Source organism: Pseudophryne corroboree, chromosome 11 (assembly GCF_028390025.1).
Source record: "Pseudophryne corroboree isolate aPseCor3 chromosome 11, aPseCor3.hap2, whole genome shotgun sequence".
Taxonomy (NCBI): domain Eukaryota; kingdom Metazoa; phylum Chordata; class Amphibia; order Anura; family Myobatrachidae; genus Pseudophryne; species Pseudophryne corroboree.
The window spans coordinates 76,984,278-77,005,566 of NC_086454.1; the positions used below are offsets into that span (position 1 = coordinate 76,984,278).

The 21,289-nt window shown below is 46.3% G+C and overlaps 1 protein-coding gene across 7 annotated transcripts in view; it reads right to left on the reverse strand.

Moving 5' to 3' along the window:
• The window catches only part of MPPED2 (metallophosphoesterase domain containing 2), a 340,523-nt gene that overhangs the window by 20,839 nt on the left and 298,395 nt on the right, over positions 1-21,289 (reverse strand). The gene's annotated exons all lie outside the window — the stretch shown is intronic.

Consider the following 21,289-nt stretch of genomic DNA (forward strand, 5'->3'; position numbering starts at 1 on the left):
CGCGGTGGGGGGGGCAGTTGGGAGGCTCCTGTCATCGCTGCGGTGAATAGACACTGTGGAGACAGGAGGAGAGGGGGCATGCCAGCAGCTTACAGAGCGCTGGGCATGCCCCCTCAGTGACGAAAACGGGGTGTGGCACGTGAGCACTGCCTTCCGCGAAGCCACGCCCACTTTTCAATAGGTCACACCCCTTTTCGGGAGCGCAAGCGGCTTCGCCACGCGTGTGTCCCTCTTTACATATTTAGAAAGTTGGGAGGTATGGTAATCAGACACTACATCCAATGAAAGCTTAAAGCCAATGTTTTATAGAAAGCAAAATCGAGGGTCAAACAATCAATTTTTCAGGAGAAAAAAAAAAAAAAGAAGACGACGACAACTTAAATTATTTAAAGGTGGACGTTCAAACGTGAGACTATTCCTTATTCCCTAGGATGGAGCCTATGAGGGAAAAAGAGTCGCATCATCATATAAAAATAAGAATTTACTTACCGATAATTCTATTTCTCGTAGTCCGTAGTGGATGCTGGGGACTCCGTCAGGACCATGGGGAATAGCGGCTCCGCAGGAGACAGGGCACAAAAATAAAGCTTTAGGATTAGGTGGTGTGTACTGGCTCCTCCCCCTATGACCCTCCTCCAAGCCTCAGTTAGGATACTGTGCCCGGACGAGCGCACACAATAAGGAAGGATATTGAATCCCGGGTAAGACTCATACCAGCCACACCAATCACACCGTATAACTTGTGATCTGAACCCAGTTAACAGTATGACAAACGTAGGAGCCTCTGAACAGACGGCTCACAACAATAACAACCCGAATTTGTTTGTAACAATAACTATGTACAAGTATTGCAGACAATCCGCACTTGGGATGGGCGCCCAGCATCCACTACGGACTACGAGAAATAGAATTATCGGTAAGTAAATTCTTATTTTCTCTAACGTCCTAAGTGGATGCTGGGGACTCCGTCAGGACCATGGGGATTATACCAAAGCTCACAAACGGGCGGGAGTGCGCGGATGACTCTGCAGCACCGAATGAGAGAACTCAAGGTCCTCCTCAGCCAGGGTATCAAATTTGTAGAATTTTGCAAACGTGTTTGCCCCTGACCAAGTAGCAGCTCGGCAGAGTTGTAATGCCGAGACCCCCCGGGCAGCCGCCCAGGATGAGCCCACTTTCCTTGTGGAATGGGCCTTGACAGATTTAGGTTGTGGCAAGCCTGCCACAGAATGTGCAAGTTGAATTGTGCTACAAATCCAACGAGCAATGGTCTGCTTAGAAGCAGGAGCACCCATCTTGTTGGGTGCATACAATATAAACAGTGAGTCAGACTTTCTGACTCCCGCCGTTCTTGAAATATATATTTTCAATGCCCGGACCACGTCCAACAACTTGGAATCCTCCAAATCGTTAGTAGCCGCAGGCACCACAATAGGCTGGTTCAGGTGAAACGCTGACACCACCTTAGGCAGAAAATGAGGACGCGTCCGCAGTTCTGCCCTGTCCGTATGGAAAATCAGATATGGGCTCTTATATGATAAAGCCGCCAATTCTGATACTCTCCTGGCTGAAGCCAGGGCCAGTAGCATGGTTACTTTCCATGTAAGATACTTCAACTCCACCGATTTGAGCGGCTCAAACCAATGGGATTTGAGAAAATCCAAGACTACATTAAGATCCCACGGTGCCACTGGGGGCACAACCGGGGGCTGTATATGTAGTACTCCTTTTACAAAAGTCTGGACTTCAGGAACTGAAGCCAATTCTTTCTGGAAGAAAATCGACAGGGCCGAAATTTGAACCTTAATGGACCCCAATTTGAGGCCCATAGACAATCCTGTTTGCAGGAAATGTAGGAATCGACCCAGTTGAAATTCCTCCGTGGGGGCCTTCCTGGCCTCACACCACGCAACATATTTCCTCCAAATGCGGTGATAATGTTGTGCAGTCACCTCCTTCCTGGCTTTTACCAGTGTAGGAATGACCTCTTCCGGAATGCCTTTTTCCCTTAGAATTCGGCGTTCAACCGCCATGCTGTCAAACGCAGCCGCGGTAAGTCTTGGAATAGACACGGTCCCTGCTGAAGCAGGTCCCGTCTTAGAGGTAGAGGCCACGGATCCTCCGTGAGCATCTCTTGAAGTTCCGGGTACCAAGTTCTTCTTGGCCAATCCGGAGCCACTAGTATCGTTCTTACTCCCTTTTGCCGTATAATTCTCAGTACTTTTGGTATGAGAGGCAGAGGAGGGAACACATACACTGACTGGAACACCCACGGTGTTACCAGAGCGTCCACAGCTATTGCCTGAGGGTCTCTTGACCTGGCGCAATACCTGTCCAGTTTTTTGTTGAGGCGGGACGCCATCATATCCACCATTGGTTTTTCCCAACGGTTCACAATCATGTGGAAGACTTCTGGATGAAGTCCCCACTCTCCCGGGTGTAGATCGTGTCTGCTGAGGAAGTCTGCTTCCCAGTTGTCCACTCCCGGAATGAATACTGCTGACAGTGCTATCACATGATCTTCCGCCCAGCGAAGAATCCTTGCAGCTTCTGCCATTGCTGTCCTGCTTCTTGTGCCGCCCTGTCTGTTTACGTGGGCGACTGCCGTGATGTTGTCCGACTGGATCAACACCGGCTGACCCTGAAGCAGGGGTTTTGCCAGACTTAGAGCATTGTAAATCGCTCTTAGCTCCAGTATATTTATGTGAAGAGACATCTCCAGGCTTGATCATACTCCCTGGAAGTTTCTTCCCTGTGTGACCGCTCCCCAGCCTCTCAGACTGGCATCCGTGGTCACCAGGACCCAGTCCTGTATGCCGAATCTGCGGCCCTCTAACAGATGAGCACTCTGCAACCACCACAGAAGAGACACCCTTGTCCGTGGCGATAAGGTTATCCGCTGATGCATCTGCAGATGTGATCCGGACCATTTGTCCAGCAGATCCCACTGAAAAGTTCGTGCGTGGAATCTGCCGAATGGAATCGCTTCGTAAGAAGCCACCATCTTTCCCAGGACTCTTGTGCATTGATGCACAGACACTTTCCCTGGTTTTAGGAGGTTCCTGACAAGTTCGGATAACTCCCTGGCTTTCTCCTCCGGAAGAAACACCTTTTTCTGAACCGTGTCCAGAATCATTCCCAGGAACAGCAGACGTGTCGTCGGGGTCAACTGAGATTTTGGAAAATTCAGAATCCACCCGTGTTGTTGCAGCACTAGTCGGGTTAGTGCTACTCCGTCCTCCAGCTGTTCTCTGGACCTTGCCCTTATCAGGAGATCGTCCAAGTAAGGGATAATTAATACGCCTCTTCTTCGCAGAAGAATCATCATTTCGGCCATTACCTTGGTAAAGACCCGAGGTGCCGTGGACAATCCAAACGGCAGCGTCTGAAACTGATAATGACAGTTTTGCACCACGAACCTGAGGTACCCTTGATGTGAAGGGCAAATTGGGACATGCAGGTAAGCATCCTTTATGTCCAGGGACACCATAAAGTCCCCTTCTTCCAGATTCGCTATCACTGCTCTGAGTGACTCCATCTTGAACTTGAATTTTTGTATGTACAGGTTCAAAGATTTCAGATTTAGAATAGGTCTTACCGAGCCGTCCGGCTTCGGTACCACAAATAGCATGGAGTAATACCCCTTTCCCTGTTGTAGGAGGGGTACCTTGACTATCACCTGCTGAGAAAACAGCTTGTGAATGGCTTCCAATACCGTCGCCCTGTCTGAGGGAGACGTTGGCAAAGCAGACTTTAGGAACCTGCGAGGGGGAGACTTCTCAAATTCCAACCTGTAACCCTGAGATACTACCTGCAGGATCCAGGGGTCCACCTGTGAGCAAGCCCACTGTGCGCTGAAATTCTTGAGTCGACCCCCCACCGCTCCTGAGTCCGCTTGTAAGGCCCCAGCGTCATGCTGAGGGCTTTGCAGAACCCTGAGAGGGCTTCTGTTCCTGGGCAGGGGCTGCTTGCTGCCCTCTCTTACCCCTTCCTCTGCCCCGAGGCAGATATGACTGTCCTTTTGTCCGCTTGTTCTTATAGGACCGAAAGGACTGCGGCTGAAAAGACGGTGTCTTTTTCTGTTGGGAGGGGGTCTGAGGTAAAAAGGTGGATTTTCCGGCAGTTGCCGTGGCCACCAGATCCGATAGACCGACGCCAAATAATTCCTCCCCTTTATACGGCAATACTTCCATATGTCGTTTGGAATCCGCATCACCTGACCACTGTCGCGTCCATAAGCTCCTTCTGGCAGATATGGACATCGCATTTACTCTCGATGCCAGAGTGCAAATATCTCTCTGAGCATCTCGCATATAAAGGAAAGCATCCTTTAATTGCTCTATAGTCAATAAAATACTGTCCCTATCCAGGGTATCAATATTTTCAGTCAGGGAATCCAACCAGACGACCCCAGCACTGCACATCCAGGCTGAGGCGATGGCTGGTCGCAGTATAACACCAGTATGTGTGTATATACTTTTTAGGGTAGTTTCCAGTCTCCTATCAGCTGGATCCCTGAGGGCGGCCGTATCAGGAGACGGTAACGCCACTTGTTTTGATAAGCGTGTGAGCGCCTTATCCACCCTAGGGGGTGTTTCCCAGCGCGCCCTAACCTCTGGCGGGAAAGGGTATAATGCTAATAACTTTTTTGAAATTAGCACTTTTCTATCTGGGTTAACCCACGCTTCATCACATACATCATTTAATTCCTCTGATTCAGGAAAAACTACAGGTAGTTTTTTCACCCCCCACATAATACCCCTTTTTGTGGTACTTGCAGTATCAGAGATATGCAAAGCCTCCTTCATTGCCGTGATCATATAACGTGTGGCCCTACTTGAAAATACGTTTGTTTCATCACCGTCGACACTAGATTCAGTGTCTGTGTCTGGGTCTGTGTCGACCGACTGAGGTAAAGGGCGCTTTACAGCCCCTGACGGTGTCTGAGACGCCTGGGCAGGTACTAACTGGTTTGCCGGCCGTCTCATGTCGTCAACTGATTTTTGTAATGTGCTGACATTATCACGTAATTCCATAAACAAAGCCATCCATTCCGGTGTCGACTCCCTGGGGGGTGACATCACCATTATCGGCAATTGCTCTGCCTCCACACCAACATCGTCCTCATACATGTCGACACACACGTACCGACACACAGCAGACACACAGGGAATGCTCTTATCGAAGACAGGACCCCACTAGCCCTTTGGGGAGACAGAGGGAGAGTTTGCCAGCACACACCCAAGCGCTATAATATATATGGGAACAACCTTATATAAGTGTTGTTCCTTATAGCAGCTTAAATATATCAAAATATCGCCCAAAAATGCCCCCCCTCTCTGTTTTACCCTGTTTCTGTAGTGCAGTGCAGGGGAGAGTCCTGGGAGCCTTCCTCACAGCGGAGCTGAGCAGGAAAATGGCGCTGTGTGCTGAGGAGAATAAGCCCCGCCCCCTATTTCGGCGGGCTTTTCTCCCGGAGTTTTAGATATCTGGCATGGGTTAAATACATACATATAGCCTCAATGGCTATATGTGATGTATTCTTTTGCCATAAAGGTATTAAATATTGCTGCCCAGGGCGCCCCCAGCAGCGCCCTGCACCCTCCGTGACCGCTTGGTGTGAAGTGTGTGACAACAATGGCGCACAGCTGCAGTGCTGTGCGCTACCTTCATGAAGACTGAAGAGCCTTCTGCCGCCTGTTTCCGGACCTTCAATCTTCAGCATCTGTAAGGGGGGTCGGCGGCGCGGCTCCGGGACGAACCCCAGGGTGAGACCTGTGTTCCGACTCCCTCTGGAGCTAATGGTGTCCAGTAGCCTAAGAATCCAATCCATCCTGCACGCAAGTGAGTTGAAATTCTCTCCCCTAAGTCCCTCGATGCAGTGAGCCTGTTGCCAGCAGGACTCACTGAAAATAAAAAACCTAAAAACTTTTTCTAAGCAGCTCTTTAGGAGAGCCACCTAGATTGCACCCTGCTCGGACGGGCACAAAAACCTAACTGGAGGAGGGTCATAGGGGGAGGAGCCAGTACACACCACCTAATCCTAAAGCTTTATTTTTGTGCCCTGTCTCCTGCGGAGCCGCTATTCCCCATGGTCCTGACGGAGTCCCCAGCATCCACTTAGGACGTTAGAGAAATAACGTGTGCTTTGCAGTCGCATTTTATCTAAACACCTAAATCGCCAATAATGTATAAACGCAATGACGGAAACACAGCACAAGTGAAAGCTCAACATCTTGATTTAATTAAGTAAATGAGACTACAAGCAGCATTTTAGGGATAATCTGAACAGATAACACCAAGGTAAATCACGAGTGGTGGTGGTAAAGTGGCAATAATCTGCACATTTCCATGGAAGCACTAATCTGCAAATGACGTACATGATATCCTTTCCAGGGCAGCGCAGCCAGCGGAATGTGGCTGTGGTCCATTGTATGTGTGAGCGAGAGACTTAGGTGCTGCCATGTCCATCCAGTGTCATGCCTGTACTAGGCTTCCATATATATTCTGTATATATTCTGCAGTTTTATCAGGTGACATGCAGGGAATATATATTTTCGGGAACTTTATATTTTGTCCATATGGTATAGAGAGAAAATATCCCAAATATCCACTTATGAAAAGATAGCGATGAATCCTCTCCCTAGTCTAGTGATATATTTTATACTTGTCGGGGATGCAAATAATCAAGTGATAATTTCCAAAATAAATATTATTGTTTTGTGGGACAATGTATCAAAATGTAATGATATTGCAATTGTAAATTGCAAAAGATAAACGAATCCAGGGGATCTCAACCCTGTTTCTCAAGTATCATCAACAGGTCATGTTTTCTGTATTTCTTTCATCATGCCCTGTTAAGCAATTGCTCCTCGTTTGCAGGAAAACTAATAAAAATAATATCTTGAAACACACATTTTTAGGATTTTACATCGCAATTTTACTCACTGTGATGACATGCTGCATTAAAGCTGAAAAATGACAAGAGCTGAATGGTTGATACTTTGGGGGACATTTACGAAGCAGTGATAAGAGCAGAGAAGTGAACCAGTCAGCACTGAAGTAACACCTATAATTTGCATACTATAAAATTATACAGAGCTGCTGATTGGTTGATGGGGCAACTTCTCCACTGGCTCACTTCTCCGCTTTTATCACTGCTTAGTAAATGTCCCACTATATCTCTCTCCAGCCTTTGACAAATCTCCCCTACATGAGCTTGGTTCCCAAATATTAAGCTGGGGTCATTTAATTAAATGCCATCACCTCACCTGGGGATCTAGCCACTGAAGGGTAAAATTGTATTTGGTCTGTTTATATATTTTAACACCAACTTCAGCAGCAGCCATATATGACAAGTTGCAATAGTAGAGATTACTGGTACTTGCAAAGACTATACCTAAAAAAGCTGTAATACAGCAACATCTTCTATAAACTTTTCCAGAAACCAGTTCAAACAGTCAAAAACTAGGACACTTCTGGCATATCACTTTATATATAGACATGCTATGTGATAATGTAACCAAAGCATCAGCTCCTCATCCTTCCAGAACCCAACGCTAGCTCCTAACACATTCTCAAAAGACCCCCGATTGTTGTTACCCATCCCAGATTACTTATGAAAGCGACAATGGATAGACAGAGTGGGAGAAATTTAAAGAAGAGTAAATAGTCTGCAGGGGTATGTCAGGGAATAGCACATGGATTTGTCACAGCAGTTAAGACATTGGTGCATTAACATGTGATCTAGAGACAGCAGGGTTGGCATAATGGTTAGCATTGCTGCCTCAAAAGCATGCATTGTTAGGGTTCCATAAGGACTGAAGTTGGGGAATATTGCTATAAGATGCAAACTATCCACAAAGCTTAGAGGACAAATAACAAAATACCATACAGTATATGTCTACTAACAGCATACACACACACACACACACACACACACACACACACACACACACACACACACACACACACACACACACACACGTAGATGAGTGCAGGCTATTTTCTGTATAAGGGAAGGAATGACTACAAGTGACTGCAGGATTACTCAATTTAAGATATTTATGAAAGAGATATGCCCTAAATCCTTATGCTGTTTATAAAGCACTATGACCGGCGAAAGCTGTCACAGAATACAACCAGCTACACTCAGCGATTGTTTCCTTTTAAAACATATGGAAGCCTATTTATCAAAGACAGCTGGGTTCCACTGGCGGTCCTTCTACCACAATCAGGTTCCCTGATGGTTATAATGGGGGACTGTGCAGGAAAACAAATTGGACTTAAAAATAAAATAAAGCAGGTATTCCTTAGCCAAGAGAGGGCCAGGACAGGCTGGTGACGTGCCCTCTTATCGATGCCAGTTTTTTTTTTTTGGGGGGGGGGTTTGCAAAGTATCACTAACTTCTCTTATTAAATTGCAGCAATAACTGTTTTCTAAATGTCAGACTAATCACCAACAATTTGTTAATAAACACCTAATGTGTATAGGTATGTACTGTACGTGTTGGGATTAAAATTCAGGCGGTCAGAGTACCGACTGCGCCAGCCCGATGACCAGAATCCCGACAGGGGAAGGTAAGTATATTTACCTTCCCCCACTGGCTCCCTAACCCTTCCTTCTAGCTGCCTAAACCTAACCCTTCCAGCATCCCAACCTTAACCCTCCTGGGTGATGCCTAAACCTAACACCCCATCCCCGCAGTCTAAGCCTAACCCTCCGTTGGGTCAGATGCGTCACCGGTTGTGGCGAACCCCGGATCTCCCTGCGCCCTGGAGGCGCGCTCGTGGCAAAAAGGGTGTGTGGCCTCGCTGGGATCCCAAACTCGTAACTCCAGGGCGTGCCCAGCATCTCAGGAGATGTTGGGCTGTACTGGGCAGCTCCCGGAGACACTCTTCCTTCGTTGTCGGCTCCTCATCAATGACAGGAGCCAGGTACTGTATGAGGCTGTCACACTGCAGCACCTGGCTCCTGTCACTGTGGAGTAGCAAGCACTTTGGCGTCACCCCCTCTAAGGGCGACACCCAGGTGCGGGGCGCACCCCCCTTATGACGCCACTGCGTTGGGTTGCCTAAAACTGACCACCCTACCCTGCAGCCTAATAATCCTAACCCTCCCCCTGCAGCCTAAACCTAACCTTCCCGCGGGAGGCTTGTAGGTCAGGATTCCGGCGCCGGCCTGGTGACCCTATTTGGGATGCCGGTGTCGGCATTCCGTTGTCAGTATTCTGACTGCTGGGATCCCGGCCAGATCCCTACCGTACATACCCCGCAATCATAACTTTATTTTAATTATCATCTCCTGAAACAATACTTACATGAAGCCTACAAGCACACATCTGTATGATCTTTAGTAATTGCTTTTCAATAAACCCACTTGTAGTGACGGCTGATAAATTATGGTTTATAAAGTGACACAGTAAATCAAAGGGATTCACCAAAAGCAGAGCTGGCCCTAACCAATATGATGCCCTAGGCAAGATTTTGCCTGGTGCCCCCTAGCACCACCGCTGGTTCCGCCTCTGACCTTGCACCTCTTTCCAGCACCATCACCCCTCACCCATAGCAGTCCTTATTTTGGTGTTTGTACCCCCTATATTTTAAATAGGAACAGTTCGCACATTTGGCGCACAGCCCAAAAAGGGGTGCGTTTTTGCTGGCAAGAGGCATGGCCACACAATAGAAAACCCAATTCCAATTACGCCACACAATACTGCAACTTTATTCACATTTGATCATGTGATAGTGTCCATAATTCATATTACATCACACAGTAGTATCACTTTACCTTAAACGTTACTCCTCACAGTAGAGCCTCTTATTCACATTACATCACACTGAATTGCTCCTTATTCACAATACACCACATCATATTGCTCTTTATTCACATTAGATGACACAGTAGTGTCCTTTCTATACGCAACGCCACATAGTAGAGCACCTTATACACATAATGCCACACATTAGTAATGCATTTATATACATAATTCCGCACAGTAATGAGCCTTATACATGACACATTATTAATGTCCTTATAAACATAATGCACCTTACACATTATGACAACCTTTATTAATGCCCTTTTACACATAATGTCCCTTACACATATGCCATACATTATTAATGCCCTTATACACATAATGACACACACAGAGCCCCCTACACATTTGCTGCACATTATTAGTGCCCCTATACACATAATGACACACATACAGTAGTACCCTGTTACACATATGCCGCACATTATTAATGCCCTTATACACATAATGACACACATAGTGCCCCTTACACATATGTTGCACATTATTAATGCATTTTTACATGACACCCATAATGCTCCTTACACATATTCCGAACACTACTACACAACCAACCCACTCACATGCACACAGCACTCACACTGCCACTAACACTGTGACCTCTGCCTCTGCTTGGATACAGATGTGTCCTCATAAATCTTGCCTCAATGCTAACGTCGGGCACCTTTTTTATGAAAATTCATCTTATTTGCATTGCTATGTGGCTAGGATGCACAAGCAGCTTCTGCTGATTAAAATGATATGCAGCATGCCTATATACTGTGTGAGACTGTGGCTGTATCTACATATGAAATGCTACACACAGAATATAGGCATGCCGCATATCATTTTAATCAGCAGAAGCTTCTGATGCCCTTAGGTATATCAAATGCCCTAGGCAATTGCCTAGTTTGCCTATGGCCGGCTCTGACCAAAAGCATACACAACACAAAACAAAATGACTGTGAACTGAAGCAGATTCTGAGGAGCGAATCACAGTGGTTGAACTACATAGATGCGTTACACAAAATCATATCAGTTCATTCAAATGGTCAAAGCAATTCATGTACAAAAAAACATAAAACACAGCTAATTATACACATCTGGAAAGCCACAAATCACACTGACACACAAATTCTAGGAAAACAAATTTTAGAAATAGGTTACAAAGTCCAAGCTACAACAAGTTGTACCTTCCCGGTGATACACTTGTTATTTGAACTGTCTTTTTCTTATGTAGTCCACACAATCTAGTATCTGACTGGCTGCAATGTGTAACACTAGCAGGGAGATTTATTAAATCCTGGCGAGAGATAAAGTGAAGAAGTTGCTCATATCAACTAATCAGCTTATGTCATTTTTCTACCTCAGTTTGTAAAATGATAGTTAAAAGCTGTTTGGCTGGCATGGGCAACTTCACTTTATCACTCTCCAATATTTAATAAATTCCCCCCATTAAGACCTGCGAGCAGGGCTGCCATTAGAAATTGCAGGGGCCCGGGACTGACAAATAGCCGCCCCCCCTCCCCCCCCCTTGTGTGTGTATTATATACACACACACATGCATGCATACATACATACATACATACATACATGTGCCGCTGTCGGGAGGGCCCGGGATGCTGATGCTGCTGCCTGCCCGCCTCCATCCCCGCTGTTCTGCTGCTCTCCTCCATCCTCCTGCAGCTGTATTGAAAACATCCCTTCCAAAATGACCGCCGCCTCAGAGGAGACAGTTATTCAAGATACTAGAGGGCTCCTCTAGCATCTTGAATAACTGTCTCCTCTGTGGCGGCGGTCATTTTGAGAGGGAAGTTTTCAATACAGAGCTGCTGGAGGGTCAGAGGACAGCGGCAGAACAGTGGGGACGACCACGGAACGTAGGGGGCAGCGGCAGGCGGCTGCATGAACATCCCGGGCCCTCCTCTCTCTGTCAGAGAGGCTGGGCCCGGGACAGCTGTGCCCCCAGCACCCCCCTAATGGCGACCCTGCCTGTGAGTAACATAGAAACATAGAATTTGACGGCAGATAAGAACCACTTGGCCAATCTAGTCTGCCCATTTTTTTTTTTACCATATTTTTATCTCAAACCTTATTTGATCCTTATTTTTTTGTAAGGATATACTTATGCCTATCCCATGCATTTTTAAATTGCTCTACTGTCTTAGCCGCTACCACCTCTGATGGGAGGCTATTCCACTTGTCCACTACCCTTTCTGTGAAGTAATTTTTCCTCAAATTTCCCCTGAACCTCCCCCCCTCCAGTCTCAGTGCATGTCCTCTTGCTTCTCTTCGTTTGGAGAATGTTTCCCTCCTGGACTTTGTTAAAACCCTTGATATATTTGAAAGTTTCAATCATGTCCCCCCCTTTCCCTTCTCTGCTCCAAACTATTGAGATTTTTTTAGTCTTTTTGGGTATGTGTTGTGATGTAGGCCATGCATCATTTTAGTTGCTCTACTTTGTACAGTCTCTAATGTATTAATATCCTTTTGAAGATATGGCCTCCAGAATTTAACACAGTATTCTAGACGAGGCCGTACCAATGACCTATACAGTGGCATTATTACTTCTTTCTTTCTGCTGCTGATTCCTCTCCTAATGCAGCCAAGCAGCGGTGGATCCTAAAACACTGCAACAATTCAACATTGCTCTGGTGCAGAGACAGCCTAAGTCTCCCTCAGAACTGGGGTTCAAGCATGCGCACAAAGAACCCGGTGTCGGATGGAAGGAGCCGAATCGGGCAGATTCCTCTTCGCAACCCCGAACCTCCTTCCCATAGAAAGGAGTGAGGGTACCAGAACAAATATCACCTGAAGATGGAAAACGTCCCCGCTGTCAAAATCCAAAAATTTAGCATTGATGCCTTTAGGTCCGCATACAATAGTATGGGGACTGCAGGCCAGATCGGTAATGAAAACAGGACATATCCGTGATAGCTCTTGCGTTACCTTTATAATGTATGGCCCAAATACTTAATTTATACAAAAGTAGGTGAAAATTTTAATTTTAACCTACTTTTGTAGAAATTAAGGGATAATGAAGAGACCACTTAGGGGGACATTTACTAAGCAGTGATAAGAGCGGAAAAGTGAGCCAGTGGAGAAGTGGCCCATGGCAACCAATCAGCTCTGAAGTAACATCTATAATTTGCATACTATAAAATGATACAGAGCTGCTGATTGGTTGATGGGGCAACTTCTCCACTCTTATCACTGCTTAGTAAATGTCCCCCTTAATCCTTTCTAAGCGCCTATTTACATTAATATTCCCCATTATATGTTCATGCCTTTGTTAATACGCTGATAAACTGAACACATTTTATGCTCACACAACTAATTTCATGATACAAGACAAGTGTAGCAATTTGCTTTTGCCAGGTACAATGTTATGAATTTACTTGTCCTGTGAAATTACTATAAAGTTCCAGTTAAAATTAATAATAAATCCAAAATGAAGGAAAAATTAAACAATGCTCCTCGTAAATGCAAACTACGCTACAAGACGGGTGTCGTGACCGAATGATTCGGGGCACTGTGTCAGGATGACCCTTCATGTGATGTCATAATAGAACGGTTAATAAGAGATGTAAACTGGCAGACACTGGTCATACATTACCATGCTTAATATAACCTTATGGAGAGTGCTCTTAGCTGATGAGCACCGTTTATAGCACGGCATTCGGGTTTACAGAACTGTTACAGTTTTCACTTTGGACAAGATTACATTTCCAGTGTATTCCAGCCCTTGGCAGCAATAAGTTAATGACAAGTTTTTAAATCACCGGCCTGTCATAGGTACCAAAGCTGCCATGAGTATTCTTGATCCCCCTCCCCTAAATTCCTGAGACAGCTCAATCACACCGCACAGTCATCATTAGAAACAGAGGCACAGCTGCCATTTCAATGTCACTCTCAATACTGTAAGAGGCGAGACACCTGACCATTTTCTCTCCTCCATACTACTTAATGTCTCTTTGCAGAGCTCGGCCATCAGACTTCCCACAAGGACCTGCCTGACAAATCATGTCAAGAGGCCTTGTCTTGTACAGACATATTTCTCATTTCTTGTGCAAAAGGTGACTAGGAGAGGTCAATATTGTGTCTGCTGCAAAACTGCTCAGTAAGATTATCCGGAATTCTTTTTGGAGAAAGTACAGCCGGATTACTAGCTATAAAAGAGAATAATAAATATATATTTTTTTTAATATTTAACATTTACTCATTAGTAAAAACATAATATTAGAACACACTACTCTCCCAGAATGCCTAGAAGACTCCTGAATGTAAAGAATTTCTTCTGAACGAGCAGTGTACCCCCACGTCCTAGTGAAACGGATGGGAAGGGGTCGTGATTTGCATTTTATTGCTTCATTGTTGCCCACTGACTCAGCACGGTGCCCTGAACAAGGGCAGAACCAGGCAGTGTCAGACTGGGCATGAAGGGTTTCCCCCGGGGGGGATGCAGTGGTAGGGGCCCATGCTTAGGGGTGCTGCCAGCCAACTCAGTGGCTTGGCTAACCATCAGAAAGTGCATGATCTGGGCCCTTTTATAAAAATATTCCATGCATGATAATTTACCAGATTAATGCGCTGTAGAAAATACACCATGTCCTGTGCAGTATGTAACATGTATGATGTATAACTAGTCTGGAAACTGAACCCTAGAGGAAAAGGGTGGGCCTTTAAGCCCAAAATTCAACTAAGGGGGCCCCACCAGCTGCCAGTGAGTTCTGGCTGGCGATGTTTGGCAGCATTTGGGGTGGCAGGCAGTTAGTCTGGCTCTCCCATTTAAGTTTTGGACTGCTCTGCAACCACAGCTCTGGAGCGGTCACTGCAATGCTACGCACCCCTGCAATAACCACTTGGATCTGCTGGAGGACAAAAATGTGGGCAAGTAGGGGTTAGATTCTAAGGGGCAAATCAGATATGTGCAGCAGTGAGCATTGTGGAATGGCACATCGCGAACGCCAACATTGATTTTGCTACATGCTCCACAGGGGTGCGGAGGAAAATCAGCATTAAACAGCCCCCTACAATTCCTTGGAGACTCAGAAAGTAACTATATCAGCCACAATGCAGGTAATACCCCTTTTCCACTAAAGCACGGGTCGCAGCCGTGTCGCCTGACACGGCTGCGACCCATGCTACAGCCTCTTTTGAACAGCGCTCACCAACCCGGCACATTGCCGGGTTGGTGACGCTACTACTGACGCGGTAGGGGCGGCGCTGGGAGATCACATGATCTCCCAGGGCCGCCCTCCCAATACACTGTGAACGGGAGCCGTGTCGCCTCGACACGGCACCCGTTCACACTAGACAGCTAGCCGGGTTGAACACGTGTTTAACCCGGCTAGCTACCCGGGTAGGATTCCCGGATCACTTGATCCGGGAATTTGCCGGGAAACCCTTTTCCACTAGGGCAAAACACGGGTAAATGCGAGCCCCCGCGCATTTACCCGTGTTTCTAAGAGCTAGTGGAAAAGGGGTATTAGTCAAAGCTTGCCACCAGCTGAAATACTGCCTCAAATATACATAACCACAAACTACTTTTATGTAGGACTTTTCCTATGAATGCACATGAAAATGCACCCACTGTAGACGGGAACCCAAGTGCCTCCCCTTCTACAGTCACTGCGAGGAGCACTGATAAACAATGGGGAATTAAATATCACACAACCATTACCCTGAGAGACTCCCCCACTGTCACTGTTAAGAGCACTGAAATAATTGAATAGAAAGGGGAATGCCAGGTGCAGAATGACTGCAAGTGTTCAGGTCATTTAGTATATATTAGGTATGGCGTTCAAAATGACAAAAAAAAATCCCTTATTGGGAAAACATGGAATACACCACATTCCAGATAATAAGACGTCAACTCTGTAGATTTGTGAATATTATAAACTGTTCCTACATGTAGCGGGAACATGTGTTTAACCAATAATCACTGATTAAAAAATATTAAGACCTCATTCTGCGATACAGTAATATTCACAGCCATCCCAACTAATCACACAGGATTATTGGTTTCAGATGGGTAAAGGCTGCAGATAAGAGAGCTGTTTGCCTTCTGCTTGATATCCATTGAAAGAAGAGGCAGTAAACATTTATTGCTGGCTGTAAAATTCATTATCACCTTTCCTAAAAAGCCATTTCTATTCAGGACCTCTCCTGTAAGCGGAACATAGCAGTGATATAAAACAATGCAGAGCAGAGAAATCTTTCCTCCTGACACCAGCAAACGGAGCAGAACATTACTACAACTGCACTGGCTGACGAGCAATGCTCCGCACAGCGCTGCTGGTTAGGGTGTAAGGTGTAGGCGCTGGAGAGAGACAAAAGCAGTCTGGGTACAAATACGGGATCCGGTCTGAAGATCGACAGTGTCTAGGTCGACAATGTTTAGGTCGACCACTATAGGTCGACAGTCACTAGGTCGATATGGATGGAAGGTCGACAGGGTTTCTAGGTCGACAGGTCTAAAGGTCGACATGTTTTTCACTTTTTTTTTTTTTTCATACTTAACGATCCACGTGGACTACGATTGGAACGGTAAAGTGTGCCGAGCGAAGCGGTAGCGGAGCGAAGGCACCATGCCCGAAGCATGGCGAGCGAAGCGAGCCATGCGAGGGGACGCGGTGCACTAATTTGGGATCCCGGTCACTCTACGAAGAAAACGACACCAACATTTTTCCCCCCTCATGTCGACCTTTAGACCTGTTGACCTAGCACATGTCGACCTAGAAACCCTGTCGACCTTCCATCCATGTCGACCTAATGACTGTCGACCTATAGTGGTCGACCTAAACATTGTCGACCTAGATACGGTCGATAAAACGAACCACACCCACAAATACACCATGGTAAGGATGAAAGGCCAAGAAACATGTATCGTGCACTCTGTGTGGCTGCATTCCTTGTTATTTCATTCATCTAGACCTATACATTTGCTATTTGAAAGATAATGGTTCTAGAAAAAAAATAAAGTTTCCTTTGCTGGTAAAGAAATAAATTGGATAAAAAAAAAAAAAAACACCAAAAAATAAGGCTAAACGTTACGGATAGGGACAGGAGCGTTAGAGCACCCACATTTACAACTGCTACAAAAATACCGTTCGGAAAAACATGGAATAGACAGCCAAACACGGACATAGATCTCAGGGTCACAGCACAGACAGCGCTGGCCACCGTGATAAATTTGCAGACTTTCCAGGTCAAGCGGAATTGGATTGGCCCACAGGGGAACAGGGGAAACCCCCGGTGGGCCCCACTGCCTGTGGGACCTTCTCATCCTATAGGGATCAGGTTCCAGACTCTATCCTAGTGCACTTGAATTATGCATTACACATATGTTACATTATACTTCACAAGAATATGGTTTATTACATATTTACCAAGGGGCACAGAACATGTACTCTGTAATGGTTAGCCAAACCTCTGTGATGGCTGGCCACGCCCCCATCAGAGCCTGACCACACCCTTAAGCATGGGCCCTTACAACAGCATTCCCCCCCCCCCCCGGTGGGCCCTTAATGCCCCAGTCCGACAACGACTGCAAATTAGTCCTGTGATTGCTGCCTGCTTTCTACACACACATATAGTATCTGTGTACCACAAGCAAAAGAAAACATGCTACTCACATTAACAAGTGGATTCTTTAAGATGGATTACTTGATGCTCCTAAAGGACATTGGGGCAGATGTATGAACCTGGAGAAGGCATAAGGAAGTAATAAACCAGTGATATGTGCAAGGTGATAAACACACCAGCCAATCAGCTCAAATATGTAAATTAAGTTAGGAGCTGATTGGCTGGTGCATTATCACTTTGCACTTAACTCTGCTTTATCACTGGTGTATCACTTCCTTATGCCTTCTCCAGGTTAATACATCTACCCCAATGTGTAATACGTTCTAAAAAGTGCAGTTTTGGCGAACTCAGTAATCAGGCTCAATGCCTTGAATAAGCTTCACAAGCTACGGTGTATACAGTGATTTTTCTGGATGTTACAGCCATAGCAATACCTCCATAGTGCATAAGTGGAAGCTGTAGGTGGAACATCCTAGAAGTTTACGGTAGTGTTTCTGCGGGTATGGGACTCAGGGTCGACACCTATTGGTCGACAGTGACTAGGTCGACACCTGCCATTAGGTCGACATGAACAAGGTCGAAGTGGAAAAAGGTTGACATGAGTTTGTTTTTTTTGGTGTCATTTTCTTCGTAAAGTGATGGGGAACCCCAGTTAGTGCACCGTGTCCCCTGGCACGGCTTGCCATGCTTCGGGCAAGGTTACCGTTCCCAATTGTAGTCCACGTGGATTGTAAAAGTATGAAAAAGTTCAAAAAATGAAGAAGAAAAAAGTGAAGAACTCATGTTGACCTTTTTCCATGTCGACCTTGTTCATGTCGACCTAATGGCTGTGTTAACATTTTTTCCGTGCCGACCTACTCAATGTCGACCAATAGGTGTCAACCTAATGTGTGTCGACCTAGAGTCCGGACACCGTTTCTACCTCCCCATCATGTTGCACAGTACGAGGAAGCTGGAAGTGATTCCTGATCTCCTGGTTACTGGGAGAGGATGGTATGTGATATTCCAGTCATCTCCCAATATTGCCCTCACACAGGTCTGCCTTGTGCACCACTGAATAACCATATATGTGTCCATCAGCTCATTCATATGGTAGTAAACTATGGTCATTGATGGACATCTCTAAAGGTGCCCATACACTTGTGCGATTTTGCCCGATTTCATCTGATTCCTTCGTTTCGAGCAGATAAATCGGATGACAACTGGCAAATCGCATGCGCGGTATTGTGTGCATCAGATCGGAGCCAGAGATTGCAGGTACTGCACTTTAGATATTGCGGATCCCGCAGGCATGGGCTAGGATCGCATATGATACCTCGTATGCAAAAAGACCGCATACGATGTATCATATGGGATCCTGCCACCCGGGAAGCTGCCAGGCGGTTCAAGGGAATTCTTATGCGACTTCTCCCTCGGAGAAGTCACATAAGTGTATGGCCACCTTAAGCCTCAAGCAGATGTTGTTGCACCTACTCAGAGTGCAGTGGCAGCGTTATATCTTCTTGAATGAGTAGTTGTATACAGACATACATATGCACTTGGCATGCTGGGCAAAACCATACGCCTAAAGCAAGCATGGACACACTAGGGTCATTTCACTTTATACTACCCAGGATAAATTACAGTCATTGTAAAGTAGCACAGGCAGCTTTTTTTTTCTTTAGCCAGATTTAAACCAACGGTGGGGTCATGAAGGAGAGAGAACGGCTGTGCATTATAGAGTAAGATGTATCAAATGGGGGAGTATGCCACTCACATACAGTGCAGTGCGGCAGGATGCAGATGGCCCGACGCGCTCTATAGCTGACTTTACAGGCTCAGCTGTCAGTCAGCAGCCCTGTGCCCCCCCCCCCCCCCTCACGCATAGTGCAGCACTGTCTATGTAAGGCGGGGGAAAACAAACCATTGGTGCCATGCCTACCATCGATGGTGGGCAACTATACAAATCGCTGCGTATCTGTATCTGTACATTTGAAGTTTCTCTTCTGATGTTTCTCTTTTTCATTAGAAATGAATGGTTAACAAATCGCCACCATCGATGATTCAACATTGGTGGAATGGCCATCCCTAGGTTTCTATGAGCAACATCTAAACTATCACTCTAGGCAGGGCCGGTGCTAGGGTGTTCGGCGCCCCCCTGCAAACTATAAATTTGCGCCCTCCCATACTTTACAAAGGGACAGCGCTTGTCAATAAAAGGAAGTGGTCTCACAGTAGTGGCGCTGCTTACACATAATGCCCCAGTTGTATCACAGCTTACATATAATGCCCCAGTAGTAGCGCCGCTTCCACATAACGCCCCCAGTAGTAGTGCAGCTTACATGTAACGCCCCCAGTAGTAGCGCAGCTCCCACATAACGACCCCAGTGGTAGCACCGCTTAAACATAACGCCCTCAGTAGTAGCACAGCTTACACGTAACGCCCCAGTAGTAGCGCCGCTTACACGTAACGCCCCAGTAGTAGCGCCGCTTACACGTAACACCCCTGTAGTAGCACCGCTTACACGCAATGCCCCCAGTAGTAGCGCAGCTTACACATAACACCCCAGTAGTGGCGCCGCTTACACGCAATGCCCCCAGTAGTAGCGCAGCTTACACAGAACACCCCAGTAGTAGCACAGCTTACAAATAACGCCCCCAGTATTAGCGCAACTTACAAATAACGCCCCCAGTAGTAGCGCCGCTTACACATAACGCCCAGAGTAGTAGTGCAGCTTACACGTAACACCACAGTAGTAGCACAGCTTACAAATAACGCCCCCAGTAGTAGCACAGCTTACATGTAAAGCCCCAGTAGTAGCGCAGCTTACAAATAAAGCCCACAGAAGTGCAGTTTATTCACATGTCCCCCCACCCCCAGCACACATACATAAATACACACACACACACACACACACACACACTTACTCACTCTCCCTTCACTTACTTATCAGTCTAGCTGGCAGGATCTGGAGCAGCATGTCCTCTGTGGTACTGCAGTCTTCTGGTCCCGTGTAGCCCTACCCCCTTTTTGGCCATGTAGCCCCACCCCTTTTTGCAGTGTAGCTCCGCCCCCTTCGGCCGATCAGTTAGTCACTGTTACAGGAGGGGAGAAGAGGCTTTAATCTGCCGGCGCCGCTGCCTGTCATACAGTGACAGGCACAGCAGCTGGCAGCAGCAGCAGGGAGGGCAGGCGTAGCAGCGGGATGCAGTGCAGGGAAAGCGCCTTTCCTCCCTGGCGCCTACCTGCACTGCATCCCTTTGCTGAGTGGGTAGCGCTGGGCCTGACTCTAGGAGATTTTATACATCGGACCAGTGGTAGCACATTTCAGTCCACCACCTGCAGCCATTTAAACATGATCTCTTATGAATGTCTGTTACTTTCAAAGTGGAACCTCTGCAGAACCAAATATAAAGGACAATTATCATATTAAGCTTCAATTTGGCCTTTACATGTACTGAGGCTTTTACCTTGAGTCATTATACTGCTACACCATTCCTAATTTGGAACAAAAATATCTATGTGATGTTTCGTCATGACACAAATCGTTTCCTTTGTTGCGACATCCATTTCCCAGACGAGGGGGAATAGAATGTCTGTCCATATTATTTCAGTCACTTATATATACATAAGATCTTCCAAGCTTGGGAATTTTAGGTCTGTAATCTCAACACAGTCTCCACAAAAAATGTACACCTAAAGCTGGGTAGATAGCGGTGTCACGTCAGTTTAGCCATGAGCTCCATAACAGCTGCCATTTTGCTGCAGACCATCATACAGCTTTTGTTGGATTGAATGTACAATAGGAGCTTGACAGACTCCAGTTTCTGGCAGTTACCTTCTTATATTGTTCCCTCCACAACTGCTGTTATAAAGGCAGAGTGCATCTGTGATAATAAGGAGCACATTGGCTAATCCTTAT